General features: G+C 36.1%; 1 long non-coding RNA gene across 1 annotated transcript in view; it reads right to left on the bottom strand.

The window, feature by feature from the left end:
* LOC137488255 (uncharacterized) overlaps window positions 1-20467 on the bottom strand; it is a 431442-nt gene that overhangs the window by 216351 nt on the left and 194624 nt on the right. The window lies entirely within an intron of this gene.

Below are 20467 nucleotides of genomic sequence, written 5' to 3'. Positions count from 1 at the left end.
AGTGAGAATGAGATACCAGGCAAGTTCCTCATTAAGCTCCAAGAGACTATGGCTGGCAAAGTTATTTGTATTCGTGACTTAGTGAGGGCCCATCTACAGGGCTCCACTGATGCTGCCAAGAACCATTCAGTGAGTGTAGAAACACTCACTCCACAGGCCTTGAGAGAAAGTGAAGGAGAGATGCTGCACCAGCCAAAACTAAAGGAATCAGTTACAGAGGACTATCAGGTTCGCTTCAGAGATACTGAATACACTGACATATTGCCACTAACTTACTTCAAGACAGACTTGAGTATATAAATCATGCTTTTTTTGTAATCTAATATAGGGCCCGATCATACACTTGGCGCAATAAGGCGCAAGACGTGTTTGGCGCAATTGGTTGCTATTTTCAGACAAGCGCAACCCTAATTTTTACATTTTGTGCTATGTTGTTTAAATAGCAAATTAATTTGCGCTACTTTGAGGACTCATGGACGTGATGGGCTATAAAGGAGGTGTGTTAAGGCGCATTGTTGGCACGTTGCTATTTTGAGAAACTGAAATAGACTGCGCCATTGACCAGGTAAAAGAGTGCGTTAGTTATGCGCGCATGCAAGTTCAAATGCTTTATACACACAGGGTGTACAGCTACGCAGATGTCTTTATATGTGACAAAAAAAAATAAAGGATTAAAATGTTACAAAAATATTATTTACTACATAGATATAAAAAAAACTTACCTCCATGACTTCGTCATTTTTTTCAGATTATTTATGACAATTTGCATTTTTATTATAATGTTGTTACTATTATTAGCTGTATTATATATATATATATATATATATATATATATATATATATATATATATATATATATATATATATATATATATATATATATATATATATATATATATGCATATTTATATTTGCTTTAATAAAAACAAGTTTAGATTTGTCCACCTGTCGGGTTTTGGAGATGTCTGCAACACCACATGGAGCATAAGAATAGGATGTGTGTTTTGATATAACTTATTATTATTGTTAATTTGTTTGTTTTCTGGAAATTAAAACTGAATTTAGAATTAGTTTTGAAAAAAATCTTTGTGCTTAACAAACTAAATTAAATATGTAGTCTCATGGATGTCCTTAGTGGAGTGCGTAAAATACAGTTTCTTCATTCATGAAAGTAAAGGAGTAAAGAGTAAAAGTAAAGTAAAGAGAAAGTAAAGAGGCCGAATGGAGAAGGCTTCTTCTTTATCCCCGTGCTGCAGATGGTCTGTTTAACTTTTTTTCTTGCTGTTGAAGCATTCAGTTTATCCACTTATAAAGTCCGTCATGTAAATAGCAAATGCTCCATGGTAAGACACGACTGACTCTTAAAAGTAATGGGGGATAAGACTCAGATTGGTTTAATGAACATTATGCTCAAAACACTCATAACTCATTAAAAGAATAAGCACAAGGACCATGTTTAGCCATATTTAGCCATATTTAGACTTTGTGCCTATATCATTTAAACAGAGCCCATAGACTCTCTTCTCAAATATTATATTTGTTTTATGTGCTTGTAATAGAATCTGACTGCTTGTAAGGCCTTAACGAATATGATTTCAAGAGTTCACACTTAGCTACTAATTGATACTAATTGCAGGTTTGGCATGCTGTCCAGGAAGAGAACCCTGAGCTTGGAGATAAATTAGATAATGCAGGTCACGAGAGCGCACCTGGTAAAGGAGGGAAAAGGGAGAGATGGGGTGGACGGGGGGATTCTTTAAAACAAAATGCTGAAATAAGAAAGTAAGTCATATTTGATGCAAATGATAATAAATATATGTACAAATATGCTATAACATATTAAAATCCCACCTTTATCTATTAGACATTAAATCAATGTTTCAGACGTACATAGATTGTCTGAATAATCTGCAACGATATGCAGTAAATAGAAAAATATTTATATCTTGCTTATTGACAATATATAATCAATTTTTTTTTTTTTTTTATGCCAATAGTACAGGAATAGTAAATAGAAAATGTCTTAAATCAGCAGCACCATCATCCTATTGCCACCAGCTCTGGGGACTAATTACAGTGAATATGCAGCAACAACCGAAACCAAGATTTCTGCTCTTTTCTTGTGAACTCAGCCTCAGGGTGTTTACATATTAGATCATCAGAGAACAAAGCAGACGTGTTGATTTGAATAGGACGAAGATATGAAAAAAAAGAAAAAATAGTGAGGCTCTATCATGCCACTAAAAATGTTACGTCTAACGTTAACTTTTTTTCCCCTGTACTTCAACATTCTCAATGAAGTCAAGTCCAGATGTGGTTTTAGAAATCCAATTTTCTGTACCGTGACTTGATTTAAAAGTGACCTGTTTTTTCCCTGCTCTCTCAAAATGCTTTTTTGCCATTCCTATCAGTTAAACGACCCAAGTTTTCTCTGATGTACAAGTGTCCTTAATCATCAGTGTAAAAATCACACCAGACCAAATGAGGTTCCCAAATAATTAAGGACATTTGTCTAGGAACAACAAGATCAACTAAATCTGTTTTGCAAACACAGCATTAATCAACAGGAAGCAGGAAGTGAGTTTTAATTCAGACATGCAAAATCAATCACTGAAGAAATCAGAATCGCAAATACGATTAGCCAGGCTTGAGTACTCGGGGACGAAAACAAAAGCAAGATAAAGTGGCACCGCTAAGAACAAGCTTATAGACTTATAGATTTTGCTGAAATCTTAAGCTGCACTCCCACTGTGTCTGAATGAATAATTCTGTTTGAAACAAAGGGTTTTTATGTTAAATGAGTCGTGCAGGCAACTGCTGCAAGCAGATTTTGAGAGTGCAGATTAAGGATATTTGAGAAAACGCGACATTTGTTAAAGAGCTAATTCAGAACTCGCTCAACTGTAATTCCATGCAATACATCAAGCTGCATTGTGCACTTTTAAGTAGGCCTAAATGTGGTATGAAAATGGTGAAATCTTAAAACCGGAAAGCAAAACAACAGCTTGAAATCAATTAATTTTCATTTGATAATAGGGCCAGGCGATACTGCGAAATTTGATATCGATTCGATGTCTTTAAAACAAGGAATTGTAAAACAAATGTTCAATTCAGACACATTTTAAATAAAGACCACCAAATTATTACTGGTGAACGAAGGTTTTAAAACTTGTTTCAGTTTTTGTTCACTGTTTTGTTCAAAATAACAAAATAAAGTGTTTGTCTTTTATTACACACTTAACATTGTCTTATTTTATAAACAAAGTGCAAATGATTGCTTGTATATAATAAGGGATATTCAGATATTTCCATTTTTTCAGTTTATGGTATACAGTGGTGGCCAGAATTATGAGAACACCTATATCCTCACCAGCTAAACAATGTTTTTAAGTGTTTTAAATGTTTTTTTTTTCCTACTAACACACTACAGCAAAAGATAACTGACTTAAAAAACATTTTTTTAGCTGGTGAAAAAACTACTTTTCTAATCATTTTGGCCGCCACATGTATATTTTTAAATTCTAAAATAATTCATATAAATAGCAGGTACATATGCTGACTACATACTGTAGGCTATATTTATTCAGCCTGATGATGAAAGTAACAAGTTCAACTATGACCAAGTAATTATTTTTTTCTCCAATTGACATTAACTAATACAGAATGTCCTATATAACTCAAATATTAACTTCACCACAGTAGCTAGCTACATGGATATCCATTGAGGCAATTGACTCTGCCAGTGACCTCTGTCTCAGGGCTGGCACTGCTGGGTGTCTGTCTGGAGGATTTGCCTCCTCTTCTCTCCTTTTTTGCAGCTCGGCGTTCTCTTTTTCGTGTTGTTTTATGTGTTTGGGTAGATTTAGATGTCAAATAGACTTTCTACAAACATCGCAGTATGCAATATTTTCGTTTACTGCAGTAAAATAACTCCAAACAGCGCTCCTCTTTTTTTTCCTCAAACAAAAACACACTGAACAAGCTCACCTTTGTCATATATCCAAAAATAATTAAATGTATCTAAATCTCTACTGTTACTTTCAAACAACTTCGAAAATTCTGAAAGCGGACTTGAATTATGAAAGATCTGGACAACAGCCAGTTAGGTGCATTGACTTTTATAGTTGGATAGAGAAACCAATACTGGCAGCACTTCTCATCGTAAGTCAAGCAGCTCTGATCACAGGGCAAATAGAGAGATAAAGTAGTGTCGACCCTCACCTTTCAGCAACACCCACATCTGTACATGACACCATGAGCAGGGTCGATGAGGGTGAGCAAATTTAGACAGCTAATAAATCAAACCAACCTCCCACCCTTCCAAAAAAAATGGAGGGTGAGGAAAGCAGAGTGGGATTTTAACATTACAGCCCAAATCGATCCTACCGAATCCAAAGTCCTTAGAGCAGCACTTTGCTAACATGCTATGCTAAGCATAGAGGATCCACAGCCTCGTAGCCAAGAGTCAATCCATTCATTTACTCTCAGTGCTTTCACTTAGAGGTGGAAAAAGAACACAAATCAAGCACTTGAGTAAAACCACAGAAGAAACCCTGATAAAATAGCACTCCAGTAAAAGAATAATATACTCCTTTTCAATGTTACTTGAGTTAAAGTACAAAAGTGCTTGATTTAAATGTACTTAAAGGTCCCGTGAAGTGCTTTAAAAGGTGCATTTTTATTTGATGTTTGATGTAATCTCAACCAAAACACAAATGGAGGGCGGGACATAAAGCAGCTCCTCCCCTTAAAAAAAAAACCATCCAATAGTGTTTTGTTGTATCACCACTCTGCCAGTAAGAGTGGTTTAGCTCAAGCACATCAAATTAAAAACAAATGAGAAGCCTCTTGAAGGGGGCGGGGCATGTTAGATACTAGAAAACATCTGAGCTTGTCTGAATGCCGCGAATGCACCATGATGTAGCCTAAGTAGAACTAAAGTTAATGGCTTTGTGTCAAGTATCTTCACGAATGTTTTTTTTTTTTTTTTTGAACACTATAAGTAGCTAAAACTTGCTCATTCAGGGGTGGGGACCAGTGGACATGCAACAACTTAAATCACAAGGTAAACATAAACCAAAAGGTTCCATCTAGAGCTCCTTCACAGAATTTGACACTTGTAAACACTCGCTCCATCGGGCTCACCGCTCTCTGCACTGCCTATTCTCATCACCAGTACTTAGCCAGCTAATCACAGAGCTTGTGCTACGAGTTGTTGCAACATGTAGTTACATTATCGAGAAGTTCGAGTCTGGTGAGGGCTAAGTGAACATGCAAAAGCAGTGCCGGACAAATTGCGTGTGTTTGATGCAGAAGTATAAATCAGCATTTAGTCTCCAGGAGTTTACTATGTATGTGCATGCGGGTGTCTGTGGTTCTTTATTGACTCAATAGGTCCAGTAAATATTGTTACACAGTCTAACTATCCTGTCGCGAAATTCGGTGAAAAGTCCTATATGACGATTTGCTTATGCAGTTTACATGTACTTCACTTCAAACTGCAACTAAAATAGGAATATATATAATGTCTTAATCAATTTGTGTTCATGACGATTATGACTTTAATCATACATAAAGTGCTATTCCAACACAAGGTTGTGATGCTTGGTTGATGTGAGTGGCTGCAGTTGTAGCCTGTTGGGGACTGGACGCGGCAGCTGTTGAACTCTGGTGAAAAAAAAAAAAACAATTACATCACAACCGCCCGCCCAACCAAAGGACACGCAAAGCAAAGGCTGTTTCTCTTCTGAAGACTGGTCTTGCCAAGTTACCTCTGAAGAACAATCTTGGGAGACTGCGAGAACAGAGAATGCGTCACACCTTTACGTGTTTTTAATGGAAATTATTTAAACATTACAGCATTCATACAATGATTTATTATTTTCCCCTTTTCACAGTATATACTTTGCATGAACACCTTACAAATATTTGTCCCACAATACAAATAAATCAAATTTAAATACGAACTTCAGCAAATACACACCCTTAATGTCTTTTTGCCTTTATTAGTATTTTAATGTCAATGTTTACTTACAGCATCTCATTTAGGGAAACTCCTGAGACAACTAAGTTTTACCTCTAAATTTATTAGTAAATCTATATAAAATGCTGTGCTTCCCACCTCCTTTATTTCTGGGACGTCTCGAGCAAATTTTGTGCTCAAGTCGGCATCGATGCGTCCTCAATAGCAAGAACACATACACGAACTTTCATGCGTCCTCTGTTCTTGAGTTTTGGAACTGAACTTTGGCAGTTGATAATGACATTACAAGAGAACACGCGAGAACACTGAAGAATGCATATTGAGAAACGGCCACAGACACCAGCCTGGGATGCTAGGTGTGTGCAAATCCTGCCTCCAATATTCAATGCTAGTTTCACCAACGCACAAAATAAAAAATTCTATTTAATCTGTCGAGATCTCAATAAAACAAGATCTTGTCACACCCCTAATGAGTACATTTTCATTTTTGGGTGAATTATCCCTTTGAAATTGGAGAAAAAAAAAGTCAAACATTTTAAAAAGTACTAAAGTAAAATGGTGTAAAGCAACAATCAGCCATCAGAATCTTGTGTCCTCCCAAACAAAATTGCCTACATGTCCTGTATGAACAGCAATCTGCAGTAATTACCGTAATTATGTATGCATACAACGAGTAGCATTAAATATTACAGAGGCAGAGTTTGACCGATATTCAGGCTGACTGCACTGTGGTGTCACCACAAAGCAGTCCCCTTGGCCGCTGTGACTCACTAACACCCTTCACGTTGACCGCCAAATATGACTGCCACAGAAACTGGGACGCGGCAAGAGACATATTCAATCTGCACGGCAGAGAGGGATCTGGGGATGTGGAACAGAGGGAATGATATCGACATGGGCCCATTTCAACCACAAGCCTCCATCTATCTACCCCTCCAACCCCCTTCCAGACTCTCTGCTTGTTACCAGCGAACCACAACCAGGTCACCAAATAAAACCACGCTCATGTTCTCAAACACACACACATACACATGCACGCACAGAAGGAAAAAAGCTGAAGAGGAAACTGTATAACGAGGTTGTCAAAGACATATGTCAGGGTTGCTGCACATTCAATCCACATTTAAGAAGTAGCCTACTGAACATGCAATATTGTGCAATTATTTAGCAAACTCTTTATTTTTATGTGGTAAACTACTAGTCTTTTTTACCCGCCTGTGAAAAGTTTCAAGACATTACATTTTGAAAGGACTTAAAATACTTTAAGTCCACTTTGCAAAGTCAGTCTTCATTAGGCATGTCCAAACTCTGTCCTGGAGGGCTGGTGACCTGCAAAGTTTAGTTCCAACCCCAATCAGACACACCTGGGTTAGCTAATCAAGCTATTTCTAGGCTTTCTAGAAAAATCCTTGCAGGTGTGTTGAGGAGCTAAAATCTGCAGGACACTGGCCCTCCAGAACAGAGTTTGGACACCACCCCTGGTCAACAGCAAGCTTTACTGTTTTAGTTGGTATAAAGTAATGACATATGGTAAATTATAATGTATTATCTTGTAAAATATGCACTTAGTCTCATGGCTCTGTTTACTCGCAAAGAGTGATTTTTATTTAGTTTTCATCAGTGGAGACTTGTTCGTCATGAACATTATGACAAAAAGTTTGTCAATGAAATTAACACTGGTTATAGTGAACTTACAAGTCAAGATGTGTTCCAGCATTTTCTTTCTTGCTTCCTTTCATGCAAAAGATGTAGCCTATTGTGCTGTTCTGAAATGTCATACAAACAAGCGAATGCTCAAAGAAACAATAATGAAAGTCGGAGGTCTTTTAATTTGGTAAAATAGCAAAGTCACGCTATCATGTCAAATTTAAATCTTCTCAAGCAAAAAATAAGACATTTTATGGCTATCAATAAAAAATAAAAAAAAAAATCTAATTTAACACTTTCTAAGGACCAGTGGGAACCCTGTGTGTTTACATCAAACTAGACAATTAAACAAAATTACTATTTGCTAGCTTCTGAACAGACAGATTTTTTGCAGTACGCTAAATTCTTAAATTGCGTGAAGAATTTATATTATAAATAATATCAATTTGCATTATTCTCTGCTCATTCCAAACATGATATATTAACCTCCGAGGGGGAATTCGGTGTGAAAACAACAACACAGGCTCATTCTGAAAATGTAACCCTATACACATTTCTGGAGATCGCGAATTATGTAGCCAGAAGTACGCAAGGTTGCATTTCGTTTTTAAAATGAATGCTACGCGATGGTATGACGCCGTTCCTTTTTACATCACCAGCTGACTGCTAACTTCCTTATGGACGCCTTTCCCAGTGTTACCAGTTTGTCCAGATAGCTGGCCATGTACGTCGGCGGACTTGAGGCGCAGAGAGGAGTTGACCATGATGATGATGGGGTTTGAGTCAGATGAAGAACGGTTCCAGAAAGTGGGTAAGACGGTAAATAACAGGGTGAGAATGCGGTAAAATCTGAAAACAAGGAACAAATCAGGTAAGGGCTTTACTTTTTCTGGAAACCTTTTAAAACTATTGGTTGGGTTTAGGGAAGTGGGTGGGTCAATCGATGCTTTTGAAAACACTATTAGTTGGGTTAAGGAAAAGAGCAGGGTGGGTCAGTCAATCTGTCAGTCAGTGATTCATTCAGTCAGTCGACAGCAGTCTCTGGTGGATTTATGCAAGAACAGAAGACATGAATAGCACTCGTGAGAGAAATTTGAGCATACACAGTGGCCTCTGGTGGATTTGTGAAAACAAAAGAACATACCTCATGTGACGTATTAGGCGCTCCCCAGAAATGTACATATCGGTATGCCTTCAAAATGAGCCTGGGTTGGAAAACAATCATGAATGCCACATTGAAGTAGTGTTTCAGATCTTACTGTTCAAAACTAGCCACTTCGAGGACCCCTTTGGAATGAACAAATGGATTTGGATGGACACTTCTGCTATGATCCTTTAAGCAGAGAAGTTGTTTAGTGTCACCCACTGCTTTTAATTGAGAAGGGTTCAATCCTATGCCATAATCCCTTCGGAGGGTCTCTTTGAAGAGCTTAGGGCATAAGGATGAACCCTTCCAAAAGGAAAGCAGTGTCTGTTTGAATTTCACTTGTTTTATTACTAGACAAGGAAACTCATGAAGGAATGACCCAACGACAAACATATTTTTTTTGCCCCTTTCTGCGATAATAATGTCACATTTACAAGAGAAAAGCATTTTCCTTTTATTAATTGAAAAGTTTTGCATACATTCATTCATTTATTTATTTTCTTTTGGCTTAGTCGCTTTTTCATCAGGAGCCGCCACAGCGGAATAAGCCTCCAACTTATCCAGCATGTGTTTTACACAGCCGATGTCCTTCCAGCTGCAACCCAGTACTAGAAAACATCCATATTCACACTCATATACTATGGCCAATTTAGTTTATTCAATTAACCTATAGAGCAGGTCTTTGTACTGTGGGGGAAACCGGAGCACCTGGAGGAAACCCACGTAAACAGAGGGAGAACATACAAACTCCAAACAGAAATGCCAACTGACCCAGCCAGGAAATGAACCAGCAATCTTCTGCCACCTTGTAGCCCAGTTTTGCATACATATGACTGTTTTTGTTTTTTGTTTTTTACAGTCACTTATTGACAAATACTGGCATAACAATGCATCCAATTCAGTATTTTGGTACATTTTGTTTTAATGTCAGACCAGAGGTTGGACACATTTTCAAAAAAAATGACTGTTTTTGACTGTTTTTGTTTGTTTTTTGTTTGTTGACTGTTATGCTCACTGAATACAAATCTAACAAAATCTTTAAAATCAAGTAAATTAGAAATTTCAAGAGTTCAGTCAAAGCAGGGTAAATCTGCCTTCAGCTACTACACCTCCCGCTGCTAGAATCAGCTTCCAGAAATGATCAGATGTGCTCCAACATTAGACACACTTAAATCAAGACTGAAAACACATCTGTTCAGCTGTGCCTTTACCGAAAGAGCACAGTGCTACGTTTGACAGATCACACTATTATGTCTTTCTTTTCTTTTTCATTCTTTTATAACCTATTTTAACACACTTTAATCTTTTTTAACATTTTTAATTATTTTAAGCATTATTTTCTTGTTTATGTAAAGCACTTTGAATTACAATTGTGTATGAAATGTGCTATATAAACAAACTTGCCTTGCCTTGTCTTTTTTATATTGAGTAGAATTTGATGTTGTTTAAACAATTATTTTGGACATCCATGTTCGATCATGTCTGAACTTCAAACTTTTATCCTAGAACTTTTACGATGAATTGACTTTTTGTTACACAGAAATAGCGATATTGTTTATTTTGTGATGAAAGAAGCTGTTTCATAACCATGCATAATAAATGCAATCTTTGGGTCAGCGGCAACACAAACACAAAATTAAATGTTCTGCCAAATATTTGTCATACCATGTGGGTGTTTGAATTAAGGATATGATCTTGTAATGACTAATCATGAAACCACAATGTTAATTACTTTTTCTATATTCAAACGGTATTATTATTCTTTTTTTTTTTTGTCTTATACACTATGGGTCAAAAGTTTATGGTCAGTTTTTTTTTTTTTTTAATGAAAAAGTAAAATTGCTAAATTGTTAAACATTTTAAATAACTGTTTTCTTATTGTATGTAGTTTCAAATGAAATTATTACTTCAGTCATTATTGCTTGTGTTACTATTACCATTAATAATAATAATAATAATAATAATAATAATAATAATAATAATAATAATAATAAGAAGAAGAATAGAGTGATTTCTGAAGGATCAATGAAGCTGAAAATTCCTCTTTAAAATCACTGGAATAAATGATTAAATTAACTAATCAAAACTACCTTTGAACAGTTATTTTATAGAGCAATAACATTCCACAATTTTACAATTTGTACTGTAATTTTGATTAAATAAATGCAGCCTTGGTGAGCAGGAGAAGGTTATTTTAAAACATTTAAAAATTCTACTGACCGCAAACTTTTGGTATGTATTGACGGGTAGTGTATTTAAAATTTCTTTATGTGATTACCTTAAAATGGAACTAAAACACTGGTATAATGTTATTTAAACAATGCAAAATCTAATACCCCTAAGGCACGTGCACACCTGGTTGGGAATCAGTGATCAAAAGCACCCTGTTTATTTCAATGAAATGTAAAACCATGCCGCCAAAACCAACATTTAATTGCATGCATACAGCACAAACTGTTGTCACAGCAACTGCAGTCATTCTTTTAGTGGTGCACACAGAAATATTGCGATTATAAATTGATTAAAAATGCTGATATGCTAATTATTTAATCACTCAAATCACAATTAGTTGCATATTAAACATCTAAGAAAAGCTGTAAAAAAAAGTCATATTACTGAATTTACGTACATTTACGACTAGGGGTGTGATGCATGTATGCTATTTTTAAATAATTGATTATAAAGAAGAACACTTCATAATTAAAAACTCAAATTAGCATGCAGAACAGCATTATTTATAAAAACACACAGTGACTTAAACCGTTTAATCTGTGCATATTGTGATGTTATCTCTGTGAAGCGGGAAATGTTTGATCAGAAGTCCTCTGAGACAGCTTCACTGTTTGGCAATCGGATCTGACAGCAAAAATTAATTTTGAGACAATGTTAGTTGCCGGCCAAACTACTTTTATTTTTTGTTAAAAATACTGTATGTATCAAAACATGAAATTAAATACACCATTTTTGCACCACACGCACGCACACACTAGCACGCACGCACACACACACACACACACACACACACAAACACAAACAGAAACACAAACAGAAACACACACACACAGTTGAAGTGGAACTATTAGCCACCTTTGAATTTTTTTTTGTTTTTAAAAATATTTCCAAATGATGTTTACCAGACATTTTCACAGTATGTCTGATAATATTTTTTCTTCTTATTTGTTTTATTTTGGCTAGAATAAAAACAGTTTAAAATTTTTTAAACACCATTTTAAGGACAAAATTATTAGCCCGTTTAAGCTTTTTTTTTTCCAGTGTCTACAGAACAAACCATCGTTATACAATGACTTGCCCAATTACCCTTACCTGCCTAGTTAACCTAGTTAAGCCTTTAAATGTAATTTTAAGCTGTATAGAAGTGTCTTGAAAAATATCTAGTCAAATATTATTTTCTGTCATCATGGCAAAAAATAAAAAAAAATCAGTTATTACATATAAAATATGTTTAAAAAATATTTCCATTACACAAAAATTGGGGGAAAATAAACAAGGGGGGCTAATAATTCAGGGGGGCTTTAACTGAGTGCGCGTGTGTGTATATGGCGACGCAAAGGCGCAGTAGGTAGTGCTGTCGCCTCACAGCAAGAAGGTCGCCAATTTAAGCCTCGGCTGCCATTTCTATGTGGAGTTTGCATGTTCTCCCTGCGTTCGTGTGGGTTTCCTCCGGGTGCTCCGGACTTTATGAGTGTGAAGTAGTGTGTGTGTGGATGTTTCCCAGACATGGGTTGTGGGTGGAAGGGCATCCACTGTGTAAAAAACATGCTGGTTAAGTTGGCATTTGATTTCGCTCTGGCGACCCCAGATTAATAAAGGAACTAGGCTGAAAATGAATGAATGAATGAATGAATGAATGAATATATATATATATATATATATATATATATATATATATATATATATATATATATATATATATATATATATATAGCCTCCTCATCCTTCTGTATTACTCTGCCCACATACAGTGACAGCATAAACTCACTACAGTTTGACAACATATTGTACTTTTGAGGGTTTTTTTAGTGGAGAATGTAGTTTTTAGGTTGCAATTATGCAGTTTATTTATAAGGATAATGCCTATTTTAACTATTTATATTTTTGGAGATACAGTGCATCGGCATCCATCAGCCTGTCACTGAGCAGAGCACAGGCGGTTGACATTGTCCTTTCACAAGAAGGTGACAGAGACCAAATAATAAGTCCTTAAAGGAGAAAAACTACGCGTACATTCAAACTACAGCTGATCATCCCATTATAAAACAGGTAAGTGACATTCTAAGTCGATCTGTCTCTTGTGTATGTAGTGATGTATTTATACCATAGTAATTGTAGTGTATTGAGTGTAAGAGGGAGTCACATTTCAGGAATATATGTATTTTGTGTTGGCCACTCTTTGTATAACCCTGAGTTACTATTTGGTTTGTTTGTTTCTAATGAGCCTCCTGTTTATGTTACTGCAGACTAGTTCAGTAAAACGAAAGAAAGAAGAAATGCCCACATGAGTTTGGCGTTTTTCCTAAACGCAAACACAACAGTAATCTAGTAGTGTTTTTTGATGTTAATTGAAATCTCCCGACTGCAACAAAAAACACTGGGAAATGTCTCTAGACGAATGGCATTTTATGGCGTTCAGCCTTATAATCGTAAAAATGTCAGCAAAATCACCTTGTCATCATTTTAGACATTACGCCAGAGAATCATTCAAACGCTAGCTCTAAAGTTGGTGCTCTAAAGCTCTAAAGCCGTTGATGAATTAGTAACTGTTTCTGCTGTTCTGACGGTCAGCTGCGGATGTAAATGAATGGCGAAAGAAAGTATTTCCTCATACAAAATGATTTTTAGACTCTCTGTGTTTGATTTTCTTTTTTATATGCACGAATATACCTTCGAACTGTTGTATAAATGCAATATCACACTCCTCGCAGTGCGATATAGCTGTAGATTGTTACTGGTGGGACACTAAGGCACAATGCACGCCTCACAGCAGATTTACAGCCATATTACACTGCTACTAATGTGATATTACTCATATATTGCAGAATAAATATTTTTACATAGTTTTATTTAATATTTTTATATAGTACATTATAAGTAACAGTAATTTAATACCCTAAAACTGAAATATAATCCTTTTATTTGTGGAAAAATAAGTAACCAGTCATGTTGCAACTAAGTACTCCCAGCACTAATTAAGAGTATGTATTAATACACACGCTCAATCACAAAAAGGCCAGCGTGATCATATTTGTTTTAAAATTAAAAGGCATGACTGAATATCAATATGTTTTATATTATCTCTAATAAAGTATTTTACGTTGTGAACAATTCAGAATGATCTCAAAACAGACAGCTAAAAGAACTGCCATCATGCAAAAGAGAAAACTACTCGGTAATAATTCACCAATTTACCATAAACTTAGTTTAAGCTTAAAGATAGATGATAGTAGTCAATCATGAAGGAAATCGTAATGGGCCCCTACATTCATTAGCAATACCCCTCTAAGGCTCTTCAGCAAGTGTAGCGTTTCTGCCTTGCTGCTTTGCTGTTTGACACCTCCAATAAACTTAGCAGCTTGCTGTGAAGCGGAGCGAATCATAGAAGAACGCTCCATCCTGACCTTTCCATGCATACGACCTCTATAATGATATTAGCACTGGGATCTGCACCATGGACATCAATTACCTCCACTGGTGAGTTGTTAAATAGGGGGGTCAAAGCATTGGCCGTACACCCAGACTAGGGTAATTCATACAGTTCCCTGGTGTGCAAAAACTCCACGGTGCTTCAGCCAACAGAGCTGCGACTCTTCATCTAACTCTGTAACAGATGATAAGACACCGTCCAAAAGTACCATTCTGTGCTTTTTGGCAGCTCTACCCGGCAACCATAACAAATGAAGGCGAGAGCGCTTCCCATCACCGCTTCTGGACTAAGAGGTGCAGTTTGAAGTGTTTCGGTCTGATGCAGAGGATTTAAAAATGTCACTTTCTCTGGAGGCTGAGACGGAGAGGGGGCGAAGCTCTGGACAATGTTATGAAAAGTGATTTGGTCGGATGGATGAATTAAGTCGCCACTTGACCGTGCAGCTGTATAAATGGGTCCAAACGGTCCACATTTGCAACGGATGAGCACTGAGTGGAAAACGTAATGTCTGACTAACGTGGGCACGCTGATGTGAGCAGCAGTGGTCCCCACTGAACTCAGCTGGGCTCTTGAGGTGTTAAGACCCCTGAGAGTGCTGTCTCTAGTGTGTGATGTCACCTAAAACTGCTGCTCATTCTCCAGATGACAGAAGCACAGAAGGCCAGATCAACAGACTAAAACCTCCTTATGTATTATTATCACTGAAAGCATGAAGATACTGACTTCCATTGTTTTGTTTTGCGTTTTTTTATGCTTTTTGTGTCATCTTGAGATTGTTTTCAAAACCTCTGTTGCTAATTTATCTCAATAACTGACCTATTACTTTAAACTTTTGCTTTGAGAAAAGCATAAGCTATGTGGACTAATCCATCCACACATATATGTGGGTAGTTGAAAAATTCATTCATTTTCCTGAGGCTTAGTCTCTATTTCGAAGGTTGCCACAGTGGAATGAACTGCCAACTATCCCTGTATATGTTTTACACAGTGGATGTCCACGCTGTACTGGGAAACACATACATTCAAAGTACATATATATTTTTTGCTCTTTCAAACTACTTATTTAAAATGAGCTGAAACAACACAATTCTTGAGATTTCATTCGGACAACTTATTTATTTATTTATTTTTTATGGTCAATCCACATAAATTTGTTTAAAGTGTTAAGTTAACTTAATCGATTTGTGTTGGGACACAAAATAATTCACAATACAATAACATACAAAAGAGCATCATCATCCACCATGCAAACTATCTTCGTCAAACAACCATCTTTTGATCACTTTTTTGAACCTCCTAAAATCATTTATTTCCTTGATCAATTACGGTCATTTGTTCCACATGATTGCACTTGCATATAAAAACATTTTACCCCACTACAAAATTTCTAAATTTAAATAAACACATATTAAAATCCCAACCCCTAGCAGTATGTGAATGCTGTTGTCTCACCATTTGAAAATAGTTGTCGGACTTGTTGGACATTTTCAATAAACAGGTGTGTCACATCAAAGGACAACGAAATGTAACAATTTTATATTGGTTAAAAAATTAAATGAATAAAAGAATAAATAAATAAATAAATAAATAAATAAATAAATAAATAAACAAACAAACAAACAAATAAATAAATAAATAAATAAATAAATAAATAAATAAATGACAGGTGCACATGCCAGGGGACTTCAGTCACATGGTCTTGAATCAGGTGCTTCAACTAATTAAAGTTTTCCATGGAACTGTCAATTAACAATTAGCACATAGTGTCAAGTTTTCATTGACAAAATGTATTATTTCCTGTTTTTAGAAATATATGGATGAAAAAAGAGATCACCATTTAGTAATAGCTATTGTAGCAACTGGTAAAATTAAGCCTGACATATTTATTAAGGATGTAATGATTTTATTTTTAATTTATAAGAGCTATAATTTATTGAAATATGCATGAGGCTGTCACACTATATTAAATTTTTGAGATTTGGCTAAAAAGTAATAGCAGTTTATATACCAAGAGGTCCATGGAAAACAATTAAATGTTTAATCGTTTACTTCATTTTTTGTCATCGGTTACAGTAAAAATGCAACTTCATCTTAAAAACCTGTATGTCACCAGGTGGCGTGACTGTGGAATCGTCTTGTTTCATTTTTATTCTTCATTTTGATCCATGAAACCTGTCCATTTACTGTAGCTTTTTTTGATAAAGTAAATAGAGCTAATTCTAAGATTATGAAACAACGTGGGGGTGGGCAAACTATGCCATTAAAGGCGGAGGGATGTGAGATTGCATTGTTTCAGGTTTGCAGCATGAGCACACACCTCGGCTTTGCTCCCTTTTTTAACCTCTCGAGATGCTTTATTGTCTTACCAAGCCATGCTCCACTCATTAAGCCCCCTCTTTTTTTGTTTCTTTCTCACTAGCTTGTGCTTTTCTGGTGTCCCATAAGACTGGCCAGTCAATGCATGCACAGTCAGCAATCACACAAAGATGTTGTCACACCAGTGAGCCAGAATGTTTTCATCTAGAATACTCAAACTGAAGTATAAAGATGTGCACTTTGCAGAAAGATGTTACCAAGAAGTGTATCTCCCAGAGTTTTAAATTTAAATTTTAAATTTAAATTTTAAATGATGTCACTTAGGGGCAACACAATAGCGCTGTGGGTAGCGATGTCACCTTACAGAAAGAAGGTTGCTGGTTCGAGCTTCAGCTGGGTCAGTTGGCATTTCTGTGTGAAGTTTGCTTGTTCTCCCTGTGTTATTGTGGGTTTGCTCCGGGTGCTCTGGTTTCCTCCATATTCCAAAGTAGGTTTGCACTTTTTACCAGTACTATAGTGGTATCGCGATACTATGGCCCCAAAATACTGGTGCCACTGTAGTTTGTAAACGGTAGTATCAACATTAATGGTTTATTAACAATAGATAATGTTACATGTGGAAAAATCACTGAAATAGTTACTTGTTTGTGCAACAATAGACCAGCGGTGTGAATGTACCCTGGTCTCACAGTTCGGTTCGGTTACGATTTTTATGCCATCGAATCGGTTCAATTCGATATCTTGGTGCATCACAGTGCATTGACGATGCTTTTCATACATAATTCAATTTTTTCTTCACAACATAAGAATTTTTTTTATTAAAATCCTAAAATATGATAATATTAAATATTATTTGTAATACAATTTTGTTCTTTAATATAAGCAGTCAGATATTTAAGCTGTACCTTTAATTTTACATGCTCAAAGAAAACACTGTTTTTGAATGTATCAAACAAAACTCCAATATATGCACAGCATGAGCATTTAAAGCAAATAAACTAATGTAAATATTAGTGGTGGGCCGTTATAAACGTTAACGTGCTGCATTAACGCAAAACTCTCGCGTGATAAAAAAAAAAATTATCGCCCTTAATCTATTGTCAAAGTTGGGTTGGGAGCAGGGTCTTATCTACGCAAGTTATGATGGCTTTCACCTTGATATTTTAGCGCAGATGTATACCTGACCGGTGAGTCATCTGGCAAATAAGTGTCCTTCTGAATCAATCCTTTACTGACAGCCGTGTGTGTGGATCTTGTGGGAAAATATGGCGAAAAGTATGACGGTAATAGTTTGATTGCAGTGTTTACTTCAATAATGCCACTAATAAAAGCAAACTCCACATGCCTTCACTCCATTTCTGTTTAGTTCAGTTATGACTTTAGTCAGATTAAGGTGATCAAAAAAAAAAAATCGCTGTTTGGAGCGAATGTAGGCCTACAGTTCAAAATTCATGTTTAACTAAACAAAAAGTTATTAAACACAAGTACATCTTATTGAACATCAATTATTTTCATCACCAATTATTATAGTAGAACAGTTTCTCAAGCAGTTTGTGATGCAGTTTGGAAACAGGAGATGAGCCCCTGGTCAAATGCGCCACCTGGCTTGAGAAACCGGTTCTCAAAGACTTATTATTTGGGTAGCACACATTTTCTGAATGCCTTTGGCAAAATTCAAATGAGTAATTTTAATCTAGATTAGTTCCGAGATTAATCTAGATTAATCTAGATTCAAAAAAAAATTTAATCTATGCCCACCTATAGTAAATATTATCCCACTTGCTTTTTGAGTGCTGTAAAGCGAGGTCTTATATCCCTATGATTGTTTTTTGTCTTCACTCGCTCAACAGAAAGGTCTGCGACTGGCTTTAGAAATAAAAGTGATGTTCACTGATGAGTGACACAGAAAGAACAGCCGCAGTTACAGTCTACAGTATATGCACATAAAACGTGGTTATCACAGGTAACCCGTAATAGACACGATGAAGAAAACCTGCACCACCGGCATGCTTGTGTCTGGATCCAAAAGTATCGATTTAACAGCAAAGAGGAAAGGAAAAGTTACCTCAAGAACATACCAAGGGGGTCAACTGTCCAAAGTCAGAGAGAGAGGGACAAAGACGGATTATTTACAGCATTTCTCCCTAGTAGTGAAATAGCAGCTCGTGTGCTGTGCCTTCTTCAGTTTCAATGAAAGACTTTCCAGCAAACTCACAAGCAGTTGAATTATGCATAATTATCTACCTTTTAAGTAGTAGGAGTGTTTTATTTACTCGCCCTTGCCTCCTTCGCTATAGTATTCTATTGCGACATTGCACATAGGAGATAAATGATGTCAGTACGTAATAACCGGTTAAGATCTATTAGTGAACCAATAATGAATTGTCCCCATCTGCATCGAGTTGCACAGAAGACAATATTAATTTTGACACACCTACAATAGACCATTTTATTTTAATAGTCTGTGGAGCCCTTTAAGGTTGCAAAACTGTGTAGAATTTGTGACGTCACGTTTCACGTTTCCCATGACCATCACATTGTCACATTTTCTGACGGTTCGGTTCTAAAACAGTTCATTTGTGTTTCTGTGATTTAGTAGCTACAACAACCATGACAATCTCATAAAACAACTCACAAAGTGAAATGTTGAATTAATTTGGATTGTTACATAACAAAACTGAAAAAAAAAAATAGATAAAAAATCTAAAAATTGCAACAGGAAACTGAAAATTTTTTGTCCACTTCATATAGGCTAATTTTGTAAACAAATTTAATTTGGTCTAATTTGTAGCTTTATTTTAATGTATTTTTTGTTGGCCAGTTATCTCCAAAATAAACAAAAATAATGAATAAATTTTAGCTGAAGTGGGGTGCATGTAATACTTTTTAGCCTTAAGGGAAGTATGAATTAAATGTAATTATTAAAACATAAAACATAGTATTTTTGCCAATTTTCTTTAAACTTTGAGTTATGAATTCCATTATTACAATGCTACTTGGTATCGAGATACTTCAACCAGTATACTGTAGTATACATTAATTAATTAATGTTATTGCCACAACCCTAGTCCAAAGACATGCGCTAAAGGGGAATTGGATAAGCTAAATTGTCTGTAGTGTATGTGTATAAATGAGAGTGTGCGAGTGTTTCCCAGTGATGGGTTGCAGCTGAAAATGCATCCGCTGCATAAAACATATGTTGGATAAGTTGGTGGTTAATTCCTCTGTGGCAACCCCAGATTAATAAAGGGATTAAGCCAAAAAGAAAATGAATGAATGATGTCACTCAGATATGGTAACGACAAAAAGGAGACCATAAAGAAGGCTGACTTGGAGAAACAGAGCATAAAAAAAGCAATACAGAATGTGAGGAATGTGTGTCTACAGTAAAGACTTGAAAAGAGCGTGTGCAAGACAGCACTGGAGAGAAGTTTGGACAGGGATAAAGGAGAAACAAAATAATGAGGCGAGAAAGGGAGGAGGTACATGGAGTTTAAGAATGAGAAAGACAAAAACAGTGAAAAGTGAATCAGGAAGACTTGGAGGGTGTATTAGTGTGTGTGTGTGTGTGTGTGTGTGTGTGTGTGTGCCTGAGAGAGAGAAAGAGAGGCAGTACACTCAGCTGAGGAGGGGGAGAATGTGTTAATACACAAGAACACTGCATCAAACCAATGCACTGCTCTGAGCGGGATGCGTCAGCAGTACATTCACG

This window comes from Danio rerio, chromosome 18 (genome assembly GCF_049306965.1).
Source record: "Danio rerio strain Tuebingen ecotype United States chromosome 18, GRCz12tu, whole genome shotgun sequence".
In the NCBI taxonomy this organism is placed as follows: domain Eukaryota; kingdom Metazoa; phylum Chordata; class Actinopteri; order Cypriniformes; family Danionidae; genus Danio; species Danio rerio.
Note: the sequence above shows the minus strand (reverse complement) of the source record. Positions and strands in the feature narration are given on the sequence as shown.